This window comes from Phyllostomus hastatus, unplaced genomic scaffold, assembly GCF_019186645.2.
Source record: "Phyllostomus hastatus isolate PE091 unplaced genomic scaffold, TTU_PhHast_1.1 phas_scaffold_78, whole genome shotgun sequence".
Taxonomy (NCBI): Eukaryota; Metazoa; Chordata; class Mammalia; order Chiroptera; family Phyllostomidae; genus Phyllostomus; species Phyllostomus hastatus.
Window position 1 is genome coordinate 42,723,482 of NW_025334041.1, and position 20,574 is coordinate 42,744,055.

The window sequence follows — 20,574 nt, forward strand, 5'->3', positions numbered from 1 at the left end:
ATATGGCATATTTTTGAACAGACATACAGATTAAATTGAAAACTTTTCTCCTTTTACACTTGTCCCTTTTCAGTTTCAGTTTCTTCTCCTCCATGAGATGCCATAGTGACTTTGCCTTCCATTTAGAAATGTTTAGTATGAGACTCCCACCATCTCGACTTTTGTGGGCCTGCATATTCAGCTGGCATTTCAGTCTGGATCAAGGTTCATTAAGGAAGCCCACCAGCAAAATGACACCCTTCATACAATAAGAAAGAGGAAAGTGTTTAATCCAAAATTTTAGAGAAGGACAAGTTATCCTCAGATGGCTTTGTTAAATACAGGGTGAAACACAGAATAATCTGAAACCAGGAAAAATGACTTCACAGTCTTAGCTATCTGACACTATGGAAGCCAAATTCATGAGACAGGTGCTGATAAGAAGGAAAGTGGCTTTTTTTTCAGGTTCTGGCAGCCAGAGACCATGGCAGGCTCACATCTCAAAATTCATCTTCCCATCTCTGGTCAAGCCAGTGATTCTTACAGGAAGTTGGTGGGAATTCGAGAAGGGAGAATTCCTAAGGAGGTGGAGTATGTATGTGCAGTTTCTCTTGAGAGAAGGAATTGGGAGTGAGGGAAGGAGGTTGAAGTGGAATCATCCAGCTTGGGCTCATTCTTCTCATTCTGATGTTATCTTGTGATGTCAGCCAGCCGGAGGTCTGTGGTTCATTGTTGGCATCCGCACTCCTCATTCCAGGAACAGATTGTTCAGCTATAACAAGAACTTGGCCAGAGGTAAAACACAGAGTTGATTAATGTATAACTTTGATAATTAGACTAGTAATATTAAATCACGGTTATAATTAGAGTATCAGTTCAATATCACTTAATCTGGAGAATCCAGGGAAAATTTGATTTCAGACCCCATCTGTTGAAACAAGGATTCTTGAATAGCAAGATTCAAGATGGCTCTGCAATACTTTCTATTAAAATAAATGCAACTACTTACGTATTTTTAAACAAATTGTACGTAAAAATGGCTGGGGTGGTGGGGAGGGGGGCGGGAAGGCAGAAAACTGTACTTGAACAACAATAAAATTCAAAAGTAATTTAAAAAAATTATTTAAGCAAAAAATAAATAAATAAATAAATAAAAACAAGAAATGCACACAGTATATGAAACTTAGATATTAGAAACCAAATCTCCAAAATAATTCCAAAAAGGAAATTTATGATTGCCTGGTCAGAGCTTCTAAAAGAAAATATATTTCAAGATAGAAGCCTAGTCTGAGGTAAAGGCGGTTCTCTGACGAGGTCAGGTTGAAAGGCCATGTGTAAGAGTAGGACAGTATGCTCATGTAAGGCCTATGGGACTGTCACAGCCTGTGAGACTATTGTTAGTGGAGTGAAGATTGACGTACAGAAAAAGCTAAAGATTTAGAATGAACTAAGGTCAAAAATAAAATTTTAGGCTACATTTAGAACATATAATTTCACTGTTTCAGGCTGACTGTATAATATTAACAGATGAACACAGAAAGTAGAGTATTTTAACTTCTATTTTGCTTCCAATTTTTCTATGAAAACATTGATGTTCACATGGGAAAAAGGAGAAAAAACCATGGCAAAAATGAAACTGCACCTCCTGAATAAATTTCAATTTGTCCCCAATATGTTAAGTGTACCAAATTCCCTAGCTCCAGAGGAGCTGCCTTAGAAAAATTACACCTTCACTCTTTATAGGGCTTCATAGTTTGTAAAGTGATTTATATACTTAATTTTTTTATAGTTTTAATGACCCAGTGTCACTAACTGAGCATGTGTATCATGTCACTTTGTGGAGAAGTAAATAAGGCTCAATGAATGATACTCTCAAGGTCACATTCTTCACAAGTGGCCCAGCAGAGTTTAATTGTCAGAGAAAATGGACAAAAGAAAGAGCATGGGATTTTTAAAAGGTATATTTGAAAAACATAGCAGTAAGGTTGATATCAGTGAATTTTCAAAAACCTAAAATGAGTTATCTTGTACACATATGTATGCACTTAAAAAGGGAGAGATCCTGTTATGACTGGTTTATCTAACAGTTGCCAAATAATTGCTTTCCTTCTTGTTTTACATTATCGAACATCTCTATTTGAGCAATTGGCAAGCTTTCTCTCTCTCTTTGTAATTGAAATAGGAAATTTGCACTGATTTCTTTTCTTTCTTTTTTTTTTTTTTTTGGAGAGTGGAGGTTTTGACATACCACGGAATTCTGTACTTTGTTCTGCTGTGTTCTGTATTTTTATCTGTAACTAGATGCAAATACAGTGCCCAGACTTGCCCATTTAACACAGTACAGGCAATCTTCACTTTGCACTGTTCCAATGCACACAAACTTCAGTTTCCATAGCTTAGTTAAATAGCACTAGTTGCAATTCAAATTTCTTTCACTACAATGTATGAACTGTGACTATTGCATGAAATACAAAATTTGCTAGTAGATCTTTAGTCAAAAATCATTGAGTAAATAATAGATGTGCACCATGATTAATGACCAATCATGTTAATTCTTTCAAAATTGTCAGTGAGTACTCATTCTGCTTTTGGTATTTCATTTAAGCCCAGATAGCAAAATGTGTAGTTGTGCTGCCTTGTCTCCCTGAGAATGACCCATGCACCATTCTACAAAAATGAATAATCAAATGAGGGAATTGGCCAACAAAAATGAAAGTGCACCAAATAAATGAAAAATGATACTGCTTGAAGTGCAATTTGAATGACATGTAAATGGAGGTTTAGAAGATAAACCTGACCATGAGCTTGTTGACTTTGTGTCCAGTCAAGAGGCTGAAGATACACAGCCCCAGGAATATAGTGAAGGGGAACTTATAGACATAATTGACAAAAAGTATGACAATGTCCCAGAGGAAGTGATGCTCACAAAAACTTCGTTTTAAAGGAACTCTCAGAGATATTTCACAACATTAAAAGCACAAAAGAGAAAATGCTGGTAGTTGATCCAAACTTAGAAAGAAGTATAGCAAGGCATAGAGCAAAAACACTTACTCCATATAATAAATTAATCAAGGAGAAGACAAGCTCTGTTCAAGAATTTTTAAAATCAAAAACAACAACGCCTTTAATTCTCAATGTTTCTAATATTTCGTGTCATAGTATATACTAAATATTATTTTTTTATTTCCTATATATTTATATGTGTCAGTAAAAGAGTTTTTAATGTTTTGACAAAGAATTATAAAGGTCATGGAACAATTGTAGTTTTCTCCATTAATTATTAAAATCACTTTGTATGGTTTTATCATATTCATATTTACAGTCCCACACTGTCATGCAAAAGCTTCTTGTCATTTCTAAGGGCCTCAACAAAACCCCCCTTGCAAAAACAGTATTCATTTAAGAGAAATGAGTATGAAGGTACAGGTTGAGCACAAACTTAAGACAAGCAAATATTGTCACATATGCAGAGAAAATTAGGGTGGTCAGGATTATAGAACAGGCCTGGAATAGTTTATTATTATTATTATTATTATCATCTTCACTTGACTGACATTCCCAGCAGTTGAATGTTCAATTCTGCTTCCCATGTTTAAATATGTCTTTGCAGGGAAGGAAAACTAGTTCATGTTCATTATAGTTGAGGGGAGGGGGGAGATTGTGGTTAAAAGTTACCAGTACAAAGGACCTGGAAATACATTTAGTCTGTGTAATGTCAAGGCACTGGTTGAAAGACTAACAGGTGGTGTTTCAAAGGGATAGATTTTTACTTGGTTAAAACAATTCTTTTTCATATCAGGTTGTCCCAAAATGGAATCAGAGTGATTACATCCTATTGTTAGCCTGTTGAGATTTTTCAAAATAACTATTTTGCTGACAGAGTTGTCTTTCAGAGATTTTGGCTGGAAGGTAACCCCTAGGCCCTTTCAACTATAACAGCATGAAATTCCAGAATGACAGTTACTGCAATCTATAAGGGTGGGTGGTAGTTACTAAACCTCTATGTGTTGGTTATGAAGAAATACTTGGGTCCTGATGTGTAATGGAGTATTGGTAAGACAAAATGTTTTCATGTCAGAAACACCAGAGTTAAAATACTTGTTGAGTAAGCCTGTACCTTTGGACAAGTTATTATCTCTAAGTCTCCCCTTTACCTCCTTATACTTGTTTTTTGAGGATTACAAATAACATCCTAAACTGATGTTTATAAATCTGAACTATTATCATCTTTAAAAAACACAAGAGCTTTACAGGTAGATTTGGAGGGTAGAAGAATGTTTTTAAATACCAAAAATGATAATTTATTAATTCTATTTTCCATATTGCCAAAACATTTATGTCTTATTTAGGTGTGAGATGAGCATTATACACATTTATCGTATCACTATGAGAAAGGAAGGTGTGAAATATAGTGTCAGAAGTATGATAACTACTTAAGAGAACACATTTTGATAAAGCAAAATAAAATTAGAATGAGTAAACTTCTCAAATCATCAAATTTAAAATAATAAGATTTAGACTACAAACTACAGCAACAAAAACACTGTTGAGTTTATGATGAGACTTTATTTCAAAGTTATTATAAATCAAGTTATTTTTTAGGTTGAACCCCTTGTTTCTAGGGGTTTTTTTCAATATGATAGAGAGCACATGATCTTTACAATGAGGTTATTCTTCTTACAAAATTATAAAATAAATAATTCACTGAAAGTTAAATGGTAAAATCTAAACAAAATGAATAGATGAAAACTCTGAAAGGCAAAATATGTACTGAAAATACATATTGATCACAACTGGGATTTAGAAAGAAAATTAAAGTAGCAAACCTATAAATTACGTAAGTAGGCATTTTCGTCAGGTAAACATCTTTGTTGTAAAACTGGATGTATCGGCTTATCAAAGCCTGATGTCATTCTACAGTTCAATAATATAATGAAATCTTGTTTGGAGTCTGAACTCACCAGTTGTCCTCTGTAGCTTATTAACTAGTCAAAACCTAATATGTCTACGTGTCAGAGGTAGCATGCAAAGTAATAAATTAACATCTATATTTTTTATATCAGTCTCCGTGAACTTGATAGAATGAGACTGTCCTTAAGAAACTGAACTTTCAGTCTACTGACAAAATTAAGTTTTTGAGTTTACAAAGTTAAGGGCAAGCCCCTGGACTGTGTTAGAACTACCAAGATAATATCCAAGCCATGGTTTTCTTAAGAGTCGTCCAGATACTTCCCTGGTCATTCTCTGATCCTACTCAATTGGAACTTACTCAATTTCCATGAAATTTCCAAGTCCACTCTCAGGCTCATTTAAGTTGTTGGCAGAATTCATTTCCATGTGTCTATAGGTTCAAGTCTTTGTTTTGTTGGGACTGCTGGCTGGGGTTTATTCTGAGTCTAGTAGTCTCCTTTATATTCTTGTCCATGGTTTCCTTGCTCTTCAATGTCAGTAATGAGTATCTGAGTCCTCCTGCTTCTTATTTCTTTGACCTCTTTTCTGCCTCAACTGTCTTGCCCTTACCTGGAAGTAGCTCATTGCTTATGTAAGTAGACTGCATCCACCTGAATAATATTCTTGTTTTAAGATCTGTAGCCTTAATTACATCTGTAAAGACATTTTTTGCCATATGTAATGGAAAAATATTCATGGGTTCCATGGATCAAAACATGGACATCTTTGGGGAGTCATTGTTCAGTTTACTGTTGTAAGTGACTGATTTCACACATTAAGAAATGCTGGTATAGTGTCAAAACTTGAGAAATAAATTTCCAAAGTTGGTGGAAGATAGAATGATTCCCTCTAAGTGGGACGGAAGGGTATGAAATTAGGAATAAAGGAATCAAAGATGACATGGAACCAACCAATAAAGGGTAAAACACTACATTAAGCAAAGACAGTGATATTTTTCTTAAACACTTAGAAAAAACTTAAGATTATTTAGGATCTGTTTATTTTTCCTGGTTGAGAAAAAGTGCTCTACGTAGTTCGATGTGTGGAAATAATATTTGCACTTGGTCCACATCTACATTTGACTTAGTTTGAAACTGTTTCAGAGACAATCAAGATTATTATTATTTGTAAAATGCTTAACAAGGTTTGTTTCCATTCAAAAATATGATTTGATTGAGTTGATCTTCAGTGATTTTTTATGAAAATATCATGCTTCTTTTTATGATTCATTTCCTCACTTTTTAGAGTTTTGTTTAAATTTATATACACTCAATCTTTTGGTCATGAAGCTATATAAATATGACAAATGCAATCATGATACAGAACCAGTCCATAACACAAAAAATCCCTCATGCTTCTTTGCAATCATTTTTTGCTCCCAGCCCTAATTGCTGGCAATCATTGATCTGTTCTTTATCCCTATAGTTTTTCCTTTTCCAGACTGTGATGTAAATACATAGTGTGTAACTTTTGAGTCTAGATTTTTTCACTTAGCATAATGCTCATCTATGTGTCCACATCTATTGGTAGTTCCTGTTTATAATTTTTAAAATTTGACTGAAATTGGCTGTAAATTAGAATCTAAATATTTTTCATTATTAAGCTACTTGCAGTGCTTTCATTTCAACAGGCACATTCAAGGATGTTCTTTTCATAATGCTAAAATTCTGGGTTTTGTTTTGGGGGTATTATTCTCTGTAAATTGTTTTTGCAGTTTGTCATACTTAAAACTTATTTTGAGGTAAACATGGATTTATCAGTGTATTTGAGCCATCTGTGATTCTGAAAGTCTGTTTAATGCAAGTTTTTAATGTTGAACAAAAAAGTGAACACTGGATTATTTTGAAGATGACTAGAGATTTTTTTAAAAAAACATTTAGAGTCTGAAAAGCTTTTCATAATGTTAAAAATCATTTTAAATAAAGTTTTTCATCCTTCCTTGGAACAGAAACACTTGAAATTAAATCATGATTTTTTAAAAATCATGGTCCAAGTGGGCTGAGAGGGGCTGCTTCCTTCTCAAAGGCTCCTGGGGCTGTTCCAAGGCCACCTGGGGCTGTAAGGTGACGGCCTGCAGGCTCCACTGAATGAACACAATGGCCCAGGAAATGCCTGTCAGGTCAAACAGGAAAAAGTTCACTGGACTCCTGCCCCAGGGGAGGGAGTGGGAGAGGTACCTGGAAAGGTCTGAGTGTTGAGTTCTCTCTTTCCAGCCCAAAAATGGCCTCTGCACCATCAGTCATCGTAGCAATAATCCAGCTTGGTGAAGACAGTTCTGCAGCCTCTGTCAGAGAAAACTCTCTCCTCTTTGGGGAACAATGACAGAAGATGACTAGATTTAGAGATAAAGTTACATCTCAAGAGTTTACTGTTATGCAGTGGAGACAAATGTTGTCACAGATAGTCCAAAAATACAGTTCAGTTGGATTTGATTCCTTATATATGAGTGTCGCTCATGAAATAAGTAACATTTTGCCATGATAACATTAAAATTATTTTAAATTCCTGAGTGCACAACAGCTAGTGGTAGAACAGAGACAGCTGAGAAGCATGTAGTGTGATGGGAAGAAACGTTTAAATTTTATGCTTTTCTAGACACTAAGCAGAGTGGATAAGCCGTATTCATTTAGTTGAGACTTGAGCAGATGTGAATTTGTTCTTATTAGAATTCATGATTACATACCGTACATAGTGTAAGTAAATAGCTACTGAGCAGGAAATGGGAAGCTTAACTTTTCCTGTCTCTTAAATATAATCATCTGAGTCATAGTTCCACGCCTAAAAAATTGAGTTTCATAAGTTAGTTCTGCAGCTAAAAGAGTCATTAATCATTAAATAAGGATTGTTCATTCTGCACTCTGCTGGGGATTACATAGTGCTTTTCATGTACTATACCTTAGAGTGTTTTAGTAAGCTGTGAAGTATTTTGGAGATGTGTGATGAATATGAAACTCACATAACTGCAGCAAAAGCTGAAGCACTAAGACTATTTGTTAAGTCAGAAATCTGCCACGCATATTTGATGCCTGACATACAGAAATAGTGGAGAGCAAAATATGGTGTTTATTTTCCAGCAAGCATGAAGAGAATTTTTCAATAAGGACTATTTACATAAAGAAATTTGAGAATGAAAATTCTTCAAGGATTTGAAAGGACAAACTTCAGGATTTAGTGATATAGGATAAAATGTAGAGTGCTTAGCTGCACTTACCAAAGAGCACAGGTCTTTCAGGCAGACACCAGGCAGTGTGGCTGCTGGGCTGAAGATTAGTACTGTTAGTGGAGATTGCCATGAACCTTATCAAAGATACAGAGGAGGGTTGTCTGTGGAGCCAGCTGTTCTGTTCTTCCACGGACCCTTTACAAGTAATTTTTTGTCTAGCCACTAACTATGCTGAATTAAAATGTACCTACTTAAATTTTGTTTGTGGTTTCTGTACAACCAACGCTTGGTATTTTCATCTGTACCACCAGGACCTAGTACAGGGTGCAGTGCTTGGAACACCCTGCATGAGGTGTGCTATAGAAATGAAAGATCAGTGTGTCCTAGGGAACACACTAGAACAGGAACACTGGTAAAATACAAAGAAACCTTTAGGCGGACAGGTATCTCATAATATTGCTCCTTAATCTTTCAATGATAGGTTAATTAATATTTAAATTTGGCTAATATTCTTGATTGGTAGGTATTCTGAGTTCTAGAAAATAAATCTGTGTATCAGGATTCAACAAGAGAAGGAGAAACAATAGGAGATACTGATTAGAAATTCTTTTTGGCATATTTTTCCATTTATTTAATTTGACTTTGCTGTTCTCAGGTAATACTTTATAAATTTTTAAAATACAGATTTTATACAATTTTAAGCTATGCATTCTCAGCTTGGTTAAGGTGTATTTGACAAATATAATTGTACGATATTTAAAGTTTATAATGTGGTGATTTAATATACGCACGCATTAAGAAAAGATTCCCCCCATTGAGTTCTAATTATCACATCATCATCTCACTTATTTATCTTTTTCTTTCACTTTGGTGAGAACATTTAAGTTTGTCTCCTAGAAAATTTCAATTATACCCCTGACTGGTATGGCTCAGTGGGTCAGGCATTGTCCCGCAATCCAAAAAGTCACTGTCACAGTGCCTGGGTTTCAGGCTAGGTGCCAGGTTGGGGGCATGCGAGGAGGAACTAATGGATGTTTCCTTCACACATAAATGTTTTCTCTCCCTCCCTTTCTCCCTCCCTTCCCTTCTCTCTAAAAATAAATAAATAAAACATTAAAAAAGAAAAAGAAAAGTTCAACTATAACAGTGTTATTATGTATGGTTACCATGTTTTACGTGAGATTGTCACTTATTCATCTTACAACTGAAAGTTTGTACCCTTTTACCAGCCTGTTCTGTTTCTTCCCCAGCACCTAGCAAATGAAAGCACCTTTGTAAAGGTGGGGGCAGGCTTATTGCAATGAACTCAGGAGGGTGATGGGGCACTACACGAGCAAGAAAAACAAGCTATTACATAGGAGACAAGAGGGTGCATGGCAGGCAGCAGAGAGTGATGATTATAGTGGGGGAACCTCTTGATAAGTCTTGTGGTTGTAGGGAGGACACACCTGCAGCCAAAACTGCCTCCTGGCAGGGAGGGCACTGGGAAATGCTCACCTTGGCCTCTATCCTCTCTCACTTGTATCTCTCACATATGCCTATGATTGGCTTAATCTAATGGAAACCTCAGGGCACGGGATCCAGGCCATGTCTTTTACGAAGGCCAGACTCCCAGGGCAGAGAAAAGGAGAAAGTGGGTGTGGAGAAGCAACAGTGCATAACCAGCACACTTCTATCCATAACCTCATCCCCACCCCATACTCCAGACCTCTTCTACGTCCTGAATAGGCACATCGTGCCTTAGGTTGTCAGTGCTAGTTATTCTGAGCCTAGAGACTCGTGTTCTAAGAATTGAGCTTCTCCATTCATGACTCATTCTCATTTTGTGTATTGTGATTATTAGTTCTGTGTATTTGGTGTCTGCATTCCAGACCAAGCCATTGAGAAAACTGGGCCTTGGTTGCCTCTAGTATTTACAAAATACTAGAGTTGGAGCAGCTCATGAATTTCATTTTAAAAATTTCTTCATAATTCATGATCTAAAGAACATAAGTCAAATTTAGACAAATTTACTTTTATATAGCTCTAAGGCAACTGTGAAAATATTGGTTTTATTATAAGTAAGTTGTGGGTTATGCTTGTTACAATATAAAAAAAACTAGAAAGAGAGAATGATATAATAAAGTTAGAGTAGAGAGGTGTGGGGAATTGCTAATAACACCAAAGGTCGTTGTAATGAAGTCTGAAAAGAGATAAATTTAAAACCTGGAAGACATGGGCTTTAGGAATCAGACACCATCAATTCTTGAGTTAAAAAATCAGAAATACCCTGAACATTTGCATACAAGAGTATATGCAAAGTAGTTCCTAGCTTGTGTACTGCCTGTAGCAATGAAAAATCTCTATAAACATCTGGTTAAAACCAGAGATTGCATAGAACCTGAAAGTTTCCAAGAAATAATAAATTGCATATGGAAATCAATAGCATGGAATAGATAATTACTCATTCATGGTATATAAATAGCATCGGTGTCTGTTTTTCTTGTTTTTGGTGCTATTAATTTTGGGGGGAAGGTTAAAATTAATTATTTTCATATACTTTCTTGGTCTTTCAAACCTAATTTTTCCTTAGAAACTTAGGTTTTGCAATGTCAAAATCAAGGTATTATTTAAGAACTTTATCTTTGGAAGTGATGATATAGTTTATCTATGTCACATGTCCTATAAATGAATGCTTTTAGAATCTTTACAAGACACACAATTAGCAAATCAAACAGAGCCCAATTGTATCCAAACTCTAATCATTTAACTGAACTAAAAAATATAAATTTATATTAAAACTTACCATCTAGATGAATTTCCTAAAAGCTTGAAATCTGACCTGTATTCTTCATTTTGTCTGTTGTTTTTTTTGTTTTATTTTTACTGCTCAGAAAAATGCAACATACCTTGATTTAAAAAAAAATAAGACTTTTGAGAAATCTGGTAAAATATTATTCTTTATGGAAAATCATGAATATTCTTCTAGTTAATATTCAGCACAGTGTTCATCAAAGGCTATTAAAAAATAAAATTCAATATAATGATTTAGAAGAAAGGCAGCAAACTACAGACTACAGTGAAATCTTCTTTCATATTTTACTATGGTCTACAAAACATTTTTATTTTTTTACATTTTAAATGGTTTTTAATAATCTAAAGAATAATATTTTGCCATAACAATGACAAATGGTTCTAACCCATGTGTTCGTAAGTAAAGTTTTATTGGATCTCAGCTTTTTCCATTCACTATCCGTTACTTCTGTGATGGCAGAGTTCAGCAGCTGGAACAAAGACAGCATAGCTTTGCAAACCCTGAAGTATTTAACACGACAGAAAAAGTTTGCCTACCTGTGGCTTTCAGGATTCTATTAAAATTCTTTTTTTTTCTTTTTAAAATATATTTTATTGATTATGCTATTACAGTTGTTTCATTTTCCCCGCTTCACTACCCTCCATCCTGCACACCCCTTCCCACATTCCCCGCCTTTAGTTCATGTCCATGGGTCGTACATATAAGTTCTTTAGCTTCTACATTTCCTATACTGCTCTTACCCTCCCCCTGTCTATTTTCTACCTACCATCTATGCTACTTATTCTCTGTACCTTTTCCACCTCTTTTCCCCTCCCACTCCCCTGTTGATAACCCTCCATGTGATTTCCATTTCTGTGTTTCTGTTCCTGTTTTAGTTGTTTGCTTAGATTGTTTTTGTTTTCATTTTTGTTTTAGGTGTGGTTGTTAATGATTCTGAGTTTACTGTCATTTTAGTGTTCATATTTTTTATCTTCTTTTTCTTAGATAAATCCCTTTAACATTTCATATTATAAGGGCTTGGTTATGATGAACTCCTTTAACTTGACCTTGTCTGGGAAGCACTTTTATCTGCCCTTCCATTTTAAATGAAAGCTTTGCTGGATAGAGCAATCTTGGATGTAGGTCTTTGCCTTTCATGACTTGGAATACTTCTTCCCAGCCCCTTCTTGCCCATAAAGTCTCTTTTGAGAAATCAGCTGACAGTCTTATGGGAACTCCTTTGTAGGTAATTGTGTCCTTTTCTTTTGCTGCTTTTATGATTCTCTCCTTATCTTTAATCTTGGGTAATGTAATTATGATGTGCATGGGTGTGTTCCTTCCTTGGGTCCAACTTCTTTGAAGACAGAGATATAGAATAGTATTTAAAGCATAATGTTCTGCTATCTGTAATCTTCTAAACCCAATATTTTAAAGGCTAATTTTTGTCTTTACAATTTTAAAATAATAAATTAATTCTACATGATATTAATAACACTATATGTTCCCTTTTGTTCAGTTTATTTGGCCTTAGAAATAATTGACAATAGTTGAAATCTTGTAATACAAACATTCTCTTTTAAATGAATTATGGTTACATCAGAAATATTTCTCTGAAAGAATAATTATGGTTGGTAGGACATTTTGTAGACTACTGAGATGTAAGATTTCTTTGAAGGGAAGACTTTCTTGTTTTTGTTGATGAGGTGGGAGGTGAAGATAAGACGACTTATCTTCAGTGATGAGGAGCTTGAGAGACAATATAGTCAACACTGAAAGTCACTGAGCACTCTGAGAACCACGGATAAGAGCTAACAAATATACTGTGCATAAATGCTGAATAAGACAGTCTAGGAAAAGGAGACAATAAAAGGTAATCTCGGTTAAACTTCAAAGTGCTAAAGTATAATGAAAAAGGAAGATTTAAGGTTTTACAAGAGGAAAAATTCTCTTAAGAATCTTAACACCAGAGCTGCAGTGAAAAAGACGGAATAGGTGCTGAGTTGTACACTATCATGAGCATAGTGTGTGATAAATCTAGGAAGCAGTCACAGCTAGTATGAGAATGAAATTCCACTCGATGTTTAAAAGAGTGTCAGAATTCACCTTCAGTAGGATTTTGTTGTGGTCAACAAATACCATGGATATGACTTACTATGTAGGTTTGAATTCTTTCTCAAATAGAGAATAAAGTTTTTTATTTCTGTAACAAGAGGTTTGGAAACCCAAGCAAGGCATTTCTATCTATCTAACCTCAATTTATTTTAAAGTTAGATCTCATGTATTTAATTTATTCATTTTTGTATGCACATCTCATGAGCTTTAGATTCGGATTTGCCTCTTTGCTGGTATCTATAAAATCTGTACATCTTTTAAGTGAACCAGTCACCTAAAATTGTGTCATATGCTGTCATTCAAGGAATTGTTACCTTGTAAACCAGTTAAATGATAATTTTCAGGATTTGTCTCTTAAATTGTCTAAGAGAAGAGTTACAACTACTATTTCTACTTACAAACAAAGTAGGATATATTTTTGGGAAAGCATTTTGGTAAAATCAAGCAAAATGCAGATAAGAAAGAGGAAATGAATCTAGAAAAGTAATATGAAAGGTAGAGTTACCCATTATTAATAACAGAAAATGATATATGGCCATAAGTATTTTCTATGCTATTAGGTAATCAATTTTTGCTTATTCATAATTGAAAAAAAACTGAATCAGAGTAAACAAGAAAAAAATTCAGCTATGAATTTCTATTGCTATAAATGAGATTCAATGAACGTGGTTTTCTTAAAAGAAGAAAATATAATTTATCATTAGAGGTGAAATCTTCCAGTTTTAATCACTGATAGTATACATGAATATCTATTAAATTCAACACTGATTTATTTTTAAAGCCTTGGTTAAACATTTAACACTTTATAACCTTACATTTATAACTTTGTATTCATTATAGAAACCTTGTTTAAACATTGCATAACTTTGAAATTTATAGTATTAAATCTATGTTAACAGTAAATGGTGACTATAAAAAATAATTTAAGAAATCTTTAAAAGATCTCATTCTTTCATGGATTGATCCACACAAATAAACCCATAACTATCTATGCAGACAGAGGGAGAGCAACCTTGTTTTGTTTTACTTCCAAAAACATCACAAAGCTTGACTCTAAAATGAGTATCTTTGATTTGAATGCAAAATACTCCTGAATATTTGTTGAAATTCTCAGAAGACAATTCTATTGAACTATTTTTTTATTTGGAGAAACTATCCTGAATTCATGGATTCCTTGAAATCAAGTCAGTTTTTTTCTTTTCTTTTTTTATTTACAGAAGAGTAGGATAGGCTATATTTGGTTGCTTTAAATTAATCTTTGTATGACAAAGAAGTAGTAAATTGAATCTTTTTATTTCCAGTAACTAGACCCCAAATACTTATAAAATGCCCAAATAAATTATTTATATTTACATAATGGTAGACCTGAACTAAGCAAATGAGTACTGAAATGTTTATACCTTTTAGAAAATGTCAGACTCTTCCTTAACTACCAGCAGCAGCTACATAAACTCAATAATGGAATATTTTCTATATTTACAAATGCATACTTTGACCTATATAATAAAATGTTTAAAAACTTTCCACATGTTGATAAAACATTTTAATTCTCAGTACTTTAAGTTGGGAAAAATCTTTCAATTATGCTCACTAAAATAAAGATAAACTTAAGAAACAAAAGAAAAGCAGATCATTTGCAGCATGACAGAATGAGGACCTTTGAAAATCCACACCTCCGTGAAGCATCATAACTTTCAAATAATGTCCAAATCAACTTTTTTTAGTACTCTAGGAACTAACAGAAAGCTTACAGCAGTCTGCATAACAGTATATAGGAAAACTAGCTGAATTTCATTTAACAACAGGGAGCTTTGTGATATTTTAATATTCCTTAACCCCACATTCCTCTCCTTAGCTCTACATGGTAGGTTTGAAAACCAATAGGCTCTTAACTGCGGTAGCTGTGAAAACCGGTACCTTAGGGGACAAAATGGGCTTAGAATTTTCCAAAAGTCTCAGAAATCATCATTATTTTGACCTAACTAGCAGATTGCTGAGAAGTTTCATTGTCAGGATTTTCCTTTATTTGACCTAACTCAGAACACTCCCTGCCTCATCCTCAGGATATTTGTTGGAAAAAAAAATAGTAGCAATTGTTTATTGATACTGCTGCCTGAGGTGGCATTAGCATACAGGGATAATGAGAGGATGGTCAAGAACCCTAAAAGGAAACAATGTGGAATGGGATCCACAGGAGGCTTTGGAAACATATTTTTGGGAATCCAGAAAGCAACATGCATGGACAGGACTGTTCACATATCTAGGAAACATATGAAAAGGTCCTACGCTCTCATCTGTGGTGGAACTTTAAGCTCTGTGTGAGTCTGAAGTGAAGGCTAAGACACGGTTGTAAACCCTCTGCCATTGAAGATGTGCTGTAAAATCCACAAACAGGCCTTTAGCAAAGGCTGAGAACTGATTGCTTCAAAGAATTTAAGTACATCTCTGTCAAATCATTAATTGACCATTAAGTTAACGAAGCAGTGACTTAACTAACTATAAAGAACCAGGATTACAGGTTTAAAAATGTTAAAAAATTTGTCCAGGGAGTCAAAATAATCCAACAACAATAACAACACAGCAACAAAAGTCGACCCTGGACAAAGGAATCATATTTCCCTTTATGTCATTTAAAATCTCCAGTTTTTTACAATAATATATAAAGCATGCAAAGAAATAGGAAAATATGGTCTATATACAAGGGGGAGCAGTCAATAAAACTTCTTTTTGAAGAATCCTAGATATTGGATTTGGACTTTACATTCACTATAATACAAATAATTAAAGGAAACAATGTCTAAAGAATTAAAGGAGTATTTGTTCTCTGCTTCTGGGCCCTCTGCCGCAACCATGCTCCATCATAGCATCAGGCAAGCCAAGAAGCATCCAAGCTTCATTCCCCTCTTTGCATTAATTGTGTCCAGAGGTACTGGAGCAGTGCTATATGTCATATGCCTGGCATTGTTCAATCCAGATGTCTCCTGGGACAAAAAAAAAAAAATAACCCAGAACCCTAGACTAAGCTGGGTCCCAATGAATAAGTTCCACTTAGTGAATGTATATGTCAGCAAACTGAAGAAAGAAGGTCCAGACTTCTAAATGAGATGTTTCACTATAAAGCTTCTTAGAATGAAGGTATTCCAGAAGACATCTGCACAATTTTCCACTTAACCAGGAAATATTTCCCCTCCAAATGCATGAAATCATATTGATGTATTCTGTTGGGGTTTATACTGATTAATAAATATTTAAAACTATAAAAAAATAATTAAAGGAAAGTATGAGAACAATGTCTCAATAAAAAGGAAGGAGTGATAAAAATATGGTTTATAGAACAAACTAATAGAAATTTTAGAATTGAAAAGTATATTAACCAAAATGATAAATTTACTAAAGAAGTTCAACAATGGATTGAACTGACAGAATAAAGAATCAGTCAAGTTGAAGACAGTCTCATTGAGATTATGCAGGATAAGCAACAGAGAAAAAATAATGAAGAAAAAAATGAAGAAACTTTAGAGAATCTAAAAAAATTGCCAAATATATTAACATATCCATAAGAAGAGTTCTAAAACAAGAGAAAAATACAGACAGAAAATTTGAAGAAATAATAGCTGAAAAATTTCCAAAGTTGATGAAAAATACTGATGTGGCTGTACAAGAACCTCAACCAACTTCATCACATACATGGGATCCTTAATAAGATCAACAAATGAGTCTCATCAAAAATCATGGAGACCAAGGTAGTGAGATGAAATACTCAAAATGCTGAATGAAAATGACTGTTATGAATTCTAAATTCGGTAAAACTATTCTTCAAAAATAAAGAAGAATTTAAGACAAAAGAAGAAAATAACAATTTAATAATAATAATTTAAGACTTAAATGCCTGCTTTCAATAATAGATACTTAAGTAATATAACAAACCGTGAGTGTTTATAATATAAACACCCAATACAACACTAGAATATATATTCTTCTGAAGGCACATTGAACAACTTCTGGTAGACCATGTGTTAGGCTATAAAGAAGTCTTGATTTTAAAAATTAAGTCATATAAAATATATTCTCTGACCACAGTGTAATAAAATTTGAAATGATTATTAAAGGGCAACTTGAGAAATTCACAATGACGTGGTAGCCTTTTTTTATTTTATATAACCAATGATATAAAAAAGATATGAGAAAGGATATTAGATAATATTGACATTTATAACTATAAATGCATTTGCAAAATAAGATAGACTTTAAATTAATATCCTAATCTTCCACTTTATGACTAGAAAAAGAAAAGCAAATTGAATTGGAAACAATCAGAAGGAAGCAAATAATAAGGATTAGTGTGGAAATAAGTGAAATAGAGAATAGGAAAAAATAGCAAAATCAAGCAAACTAAAAGTTGGTTCTTTGAAAAAATCAATAAATTTGATAAACCTTTAGCTTGGTCAACTAAGAAAACATCATAGAAGACACAAATTACTAAAAATTATGACTTACAAAAGAGACATCACTAACTACCTTACAAAATTAAAAGGATTATAAGCAGAAGGACAAATGCATGCCAAAAAAGTAGATAAGCTATATAAAATGGACAATTTTTTAGAAATACGAAGTTTCTCAAACTAACTCAAGAACAAATAAAAAAGTCAGAATAGACCTCTAACAGATAGAGATTGAATTAGTAATGAAAAATGTTTATACTAAAAAAAATTGCAAGCCTAGATGTTTCCAGTGGTGTATTTACCAAAAATTTAAAGAAGAATTAACACCAATCTTTCACAGTCTCTCAAAAATTAGAATACAAGGGAAGACTTTCCAAGTAATTCCATGAGGTTGTTAATCTGGTACATTAACCAAAGGCATAATAATTTTTCTTAAAGAAAATTGAAGAATAATTCCCTTTATAAATATATAGATGCCAAAAATCTCAACAACAAATACTAGCAAACTTAATAAAAAAAAATAACACAAAAAGACTTGCATACGATGACCAGGTGAGATTTATCTCAAGAATGTAAGGTTTACTTATCTAGGAAAATCAGCCAAATCAATGTAATCTCCTGTATTAAGAAGGGCAAAAACAACATGATAATCTCAACAGCTACATAAAAATTGTTGCATAAAAACAATACATAATAATACAACAATCAATAAACTGGAAAAAGAAGGAAACTTCCTAAACTTAACAAAGTTTACCTAAAAATACCCACACATAACATCATACTTATTGGTGAAAGACTAATACTTTTCCCTAAAATCAAGAATAAGAGAAGTATGTACACTTGCACCATCTCTATTCTACATTGTACTGAAGATTCTAGGCAAGGAAATTAGGCAAAAACAGAAAGTGAAAGGCACTTAGGTTGCAAAAAAAGCAGTAAATCTACCTGCAGATGACATTAAATTGTATATTTAAAATCATAAGGACTATAAAAAAATACAAAAAAGTTATTAGAACTAATAAATAAATTCAGCAAGTTTGTAGAATATTAATTAATATACAGAAAATAATTGAATTTCTACAGACAACTATTGAATAATCCAAAAAGTTAATTAAGAAAACAATTACATGTATAATAGTATCAATAGAATAAATGATTAAGAATAAATTTTATTATAGGATAGTTAATATAAAATATTATACCAATTTCAAATGTACAACATATTCAACATTTGTTACCTAATAAAGTGATCACCATGATAAGCTGAGTAACCACCTGTCATCTGTAAACTGGTTCCCTTGATATTTTAAGTGCCCACCTGGCACCATACATAGTTATTACAATATCATTGGCTATATGTTTTATGCTGTACTTTACCTCCCTGTGACTATTTTGTGACTACCAATTTGTACTTCTAAATCCCTTCCCCCTTTTCACCCATCTTTCCACCCCCCTCTCTTCTCTGGCAACTATCAGTCTGATCTCTGTATCTGAGTCTGTTTCAATTTGTTTATTGTTTTATTTTGCTCTTTAGATTCCACATATAAGTGAAATCATATGATATAGAAACTTTATTTCACCTTCAAGTCTTAATGATAATCTTGACAAGTAGAGGATTCCTGGTAGTAAGTTTTTCTCGTGTATCACTTTGAATATATCATGCCACACCCTTCTAGATTGCAAAGTTTCTAATAAAAAATCAGTTTATATTCTCATAGGGGTTGTTTTTTTCTTACAGCTTTTAATATCCTCTCTTCCCCTAAACTTTTGATATTTTAATTTTGATGTGTCATGTTGTGGATTTCTTTGTGTTCCAAATTGGTACCACCCAGCACCCACCCAGTGTGGTAGAAGGTGAGTAAAACAAAACAAAGGAAAAATACTCTGTCTTTGGAGAGTTCCAGCTGCCTCTCCAACACTGTCCTAAAATTAGTCAGTGAATCTTTACGTAATGACTCAGACATCTTCAAGCTGCTGCCCCTGTACTAGGACTCAGAATGAGTGAGTTTGTTTATAGGCCCTTTAAGGGTGATGTTTCAATTTCCTATAGCCTTTCAGCTCAAAACCAGATGTTGTGGGGGCTTCTTTTTCCAGTGTAGATTTCCCTGGCAAGGAAATCTGATATAGGTCTTGAACCCTTGGCTCTTCAGGGACAGCGGGGACTTATGTGATAGTGATATCCCTCCTGTTTGTGAAGCTGGAATGTAGGCCCTGACTAGGTCACACCTCTACCCTTTTTAGCCTTCTCAGTGTGACCTTTTCTTCATATCCTCAGTTGTAGAAAATCTGCTCTGCTAATATTCATATAGTTCTTAAAGATAAGCACTCTATATGTAGTTGTAGTTTTGGTTTTTCATTGGGAGGTGGTGAGCCCAGGGTCTTCATGCTCTGCCATTTTTTCTCTCTCTTCCCAGAATAAATTTAACCAAGAGGTGCAAGACTTAAACACTGAAAAGTATAAAAATTACTAAAAAAATTAAAGAAGTCATGGATTAGAAGACAATATTGTTAGGATTGCAATTCCTCCCAAGTGACCTACAAATTCAGTACAATCTCTATCAAGATCTCTGTGCAGAAATGGAAAAGCTGTCCTAAAATGCATACATCATTTCAAGGGAGCTCAAATAGCCTCAACAATTCTGAAAAAGAACAAAATACCAAAGCTCACACTTCTCAGTCTCGAAAGAGTGTGGTAATGTCATAAGGACAGACATAGAGACCAATGGAATATAACTTGGAGTCCAGAAATGAACTTATACATTTATGGTCAATTAATTTTTGACAAAGATGCCAGGATAATTTAATGGAGAAATAAAAATCTTCTCAATAAATGGTACTGGTTCATTCATGTGCAGAAAAGTGAAGTTGGATCTCTTCCTCAAGCCATTAAAACAGTAAAAAAGGTGAACACATGATCCACACAACAAAAGAAAAATATTGTAAAATATATCTGATAAGGGCCTTGTGTCCAAATTATTTAAAGAACTCTTATAACTCATTAATAAAAGAAAGGCAAAATTAGCAAATGGACAAAATCTAGATAGACATTTTTTTCAAAGAAGAAATACAAACATCCAAAAGCACATGCAAAAATTTTCAACCTCACTAGTCATTAAGGAAATGTAATCAAAACCCCAGTGGGTTTTGATCATTCT

General features: G+C 33.7%; 1 protein-coding gene and 1 pseudogene across 2 annotated transcripts in view; both read left to right on the top strand.

The window, feature by feature from the left end:
- Positions 1 to 20,574, top strand: part of MAGI2 (membrane associated guanylate kinase, WW and PDZ domain containing 2) — a 1,385,030-nt gene that overhangs the window by 309,792 nt on the left and 1,054,664 nt on the right. The gene's annotated exons all lie outside the window — the stretch shown is intronic.
- Positions 15,828 to 16,076, top strand: LOC123811436 (annotated as a pseudogene).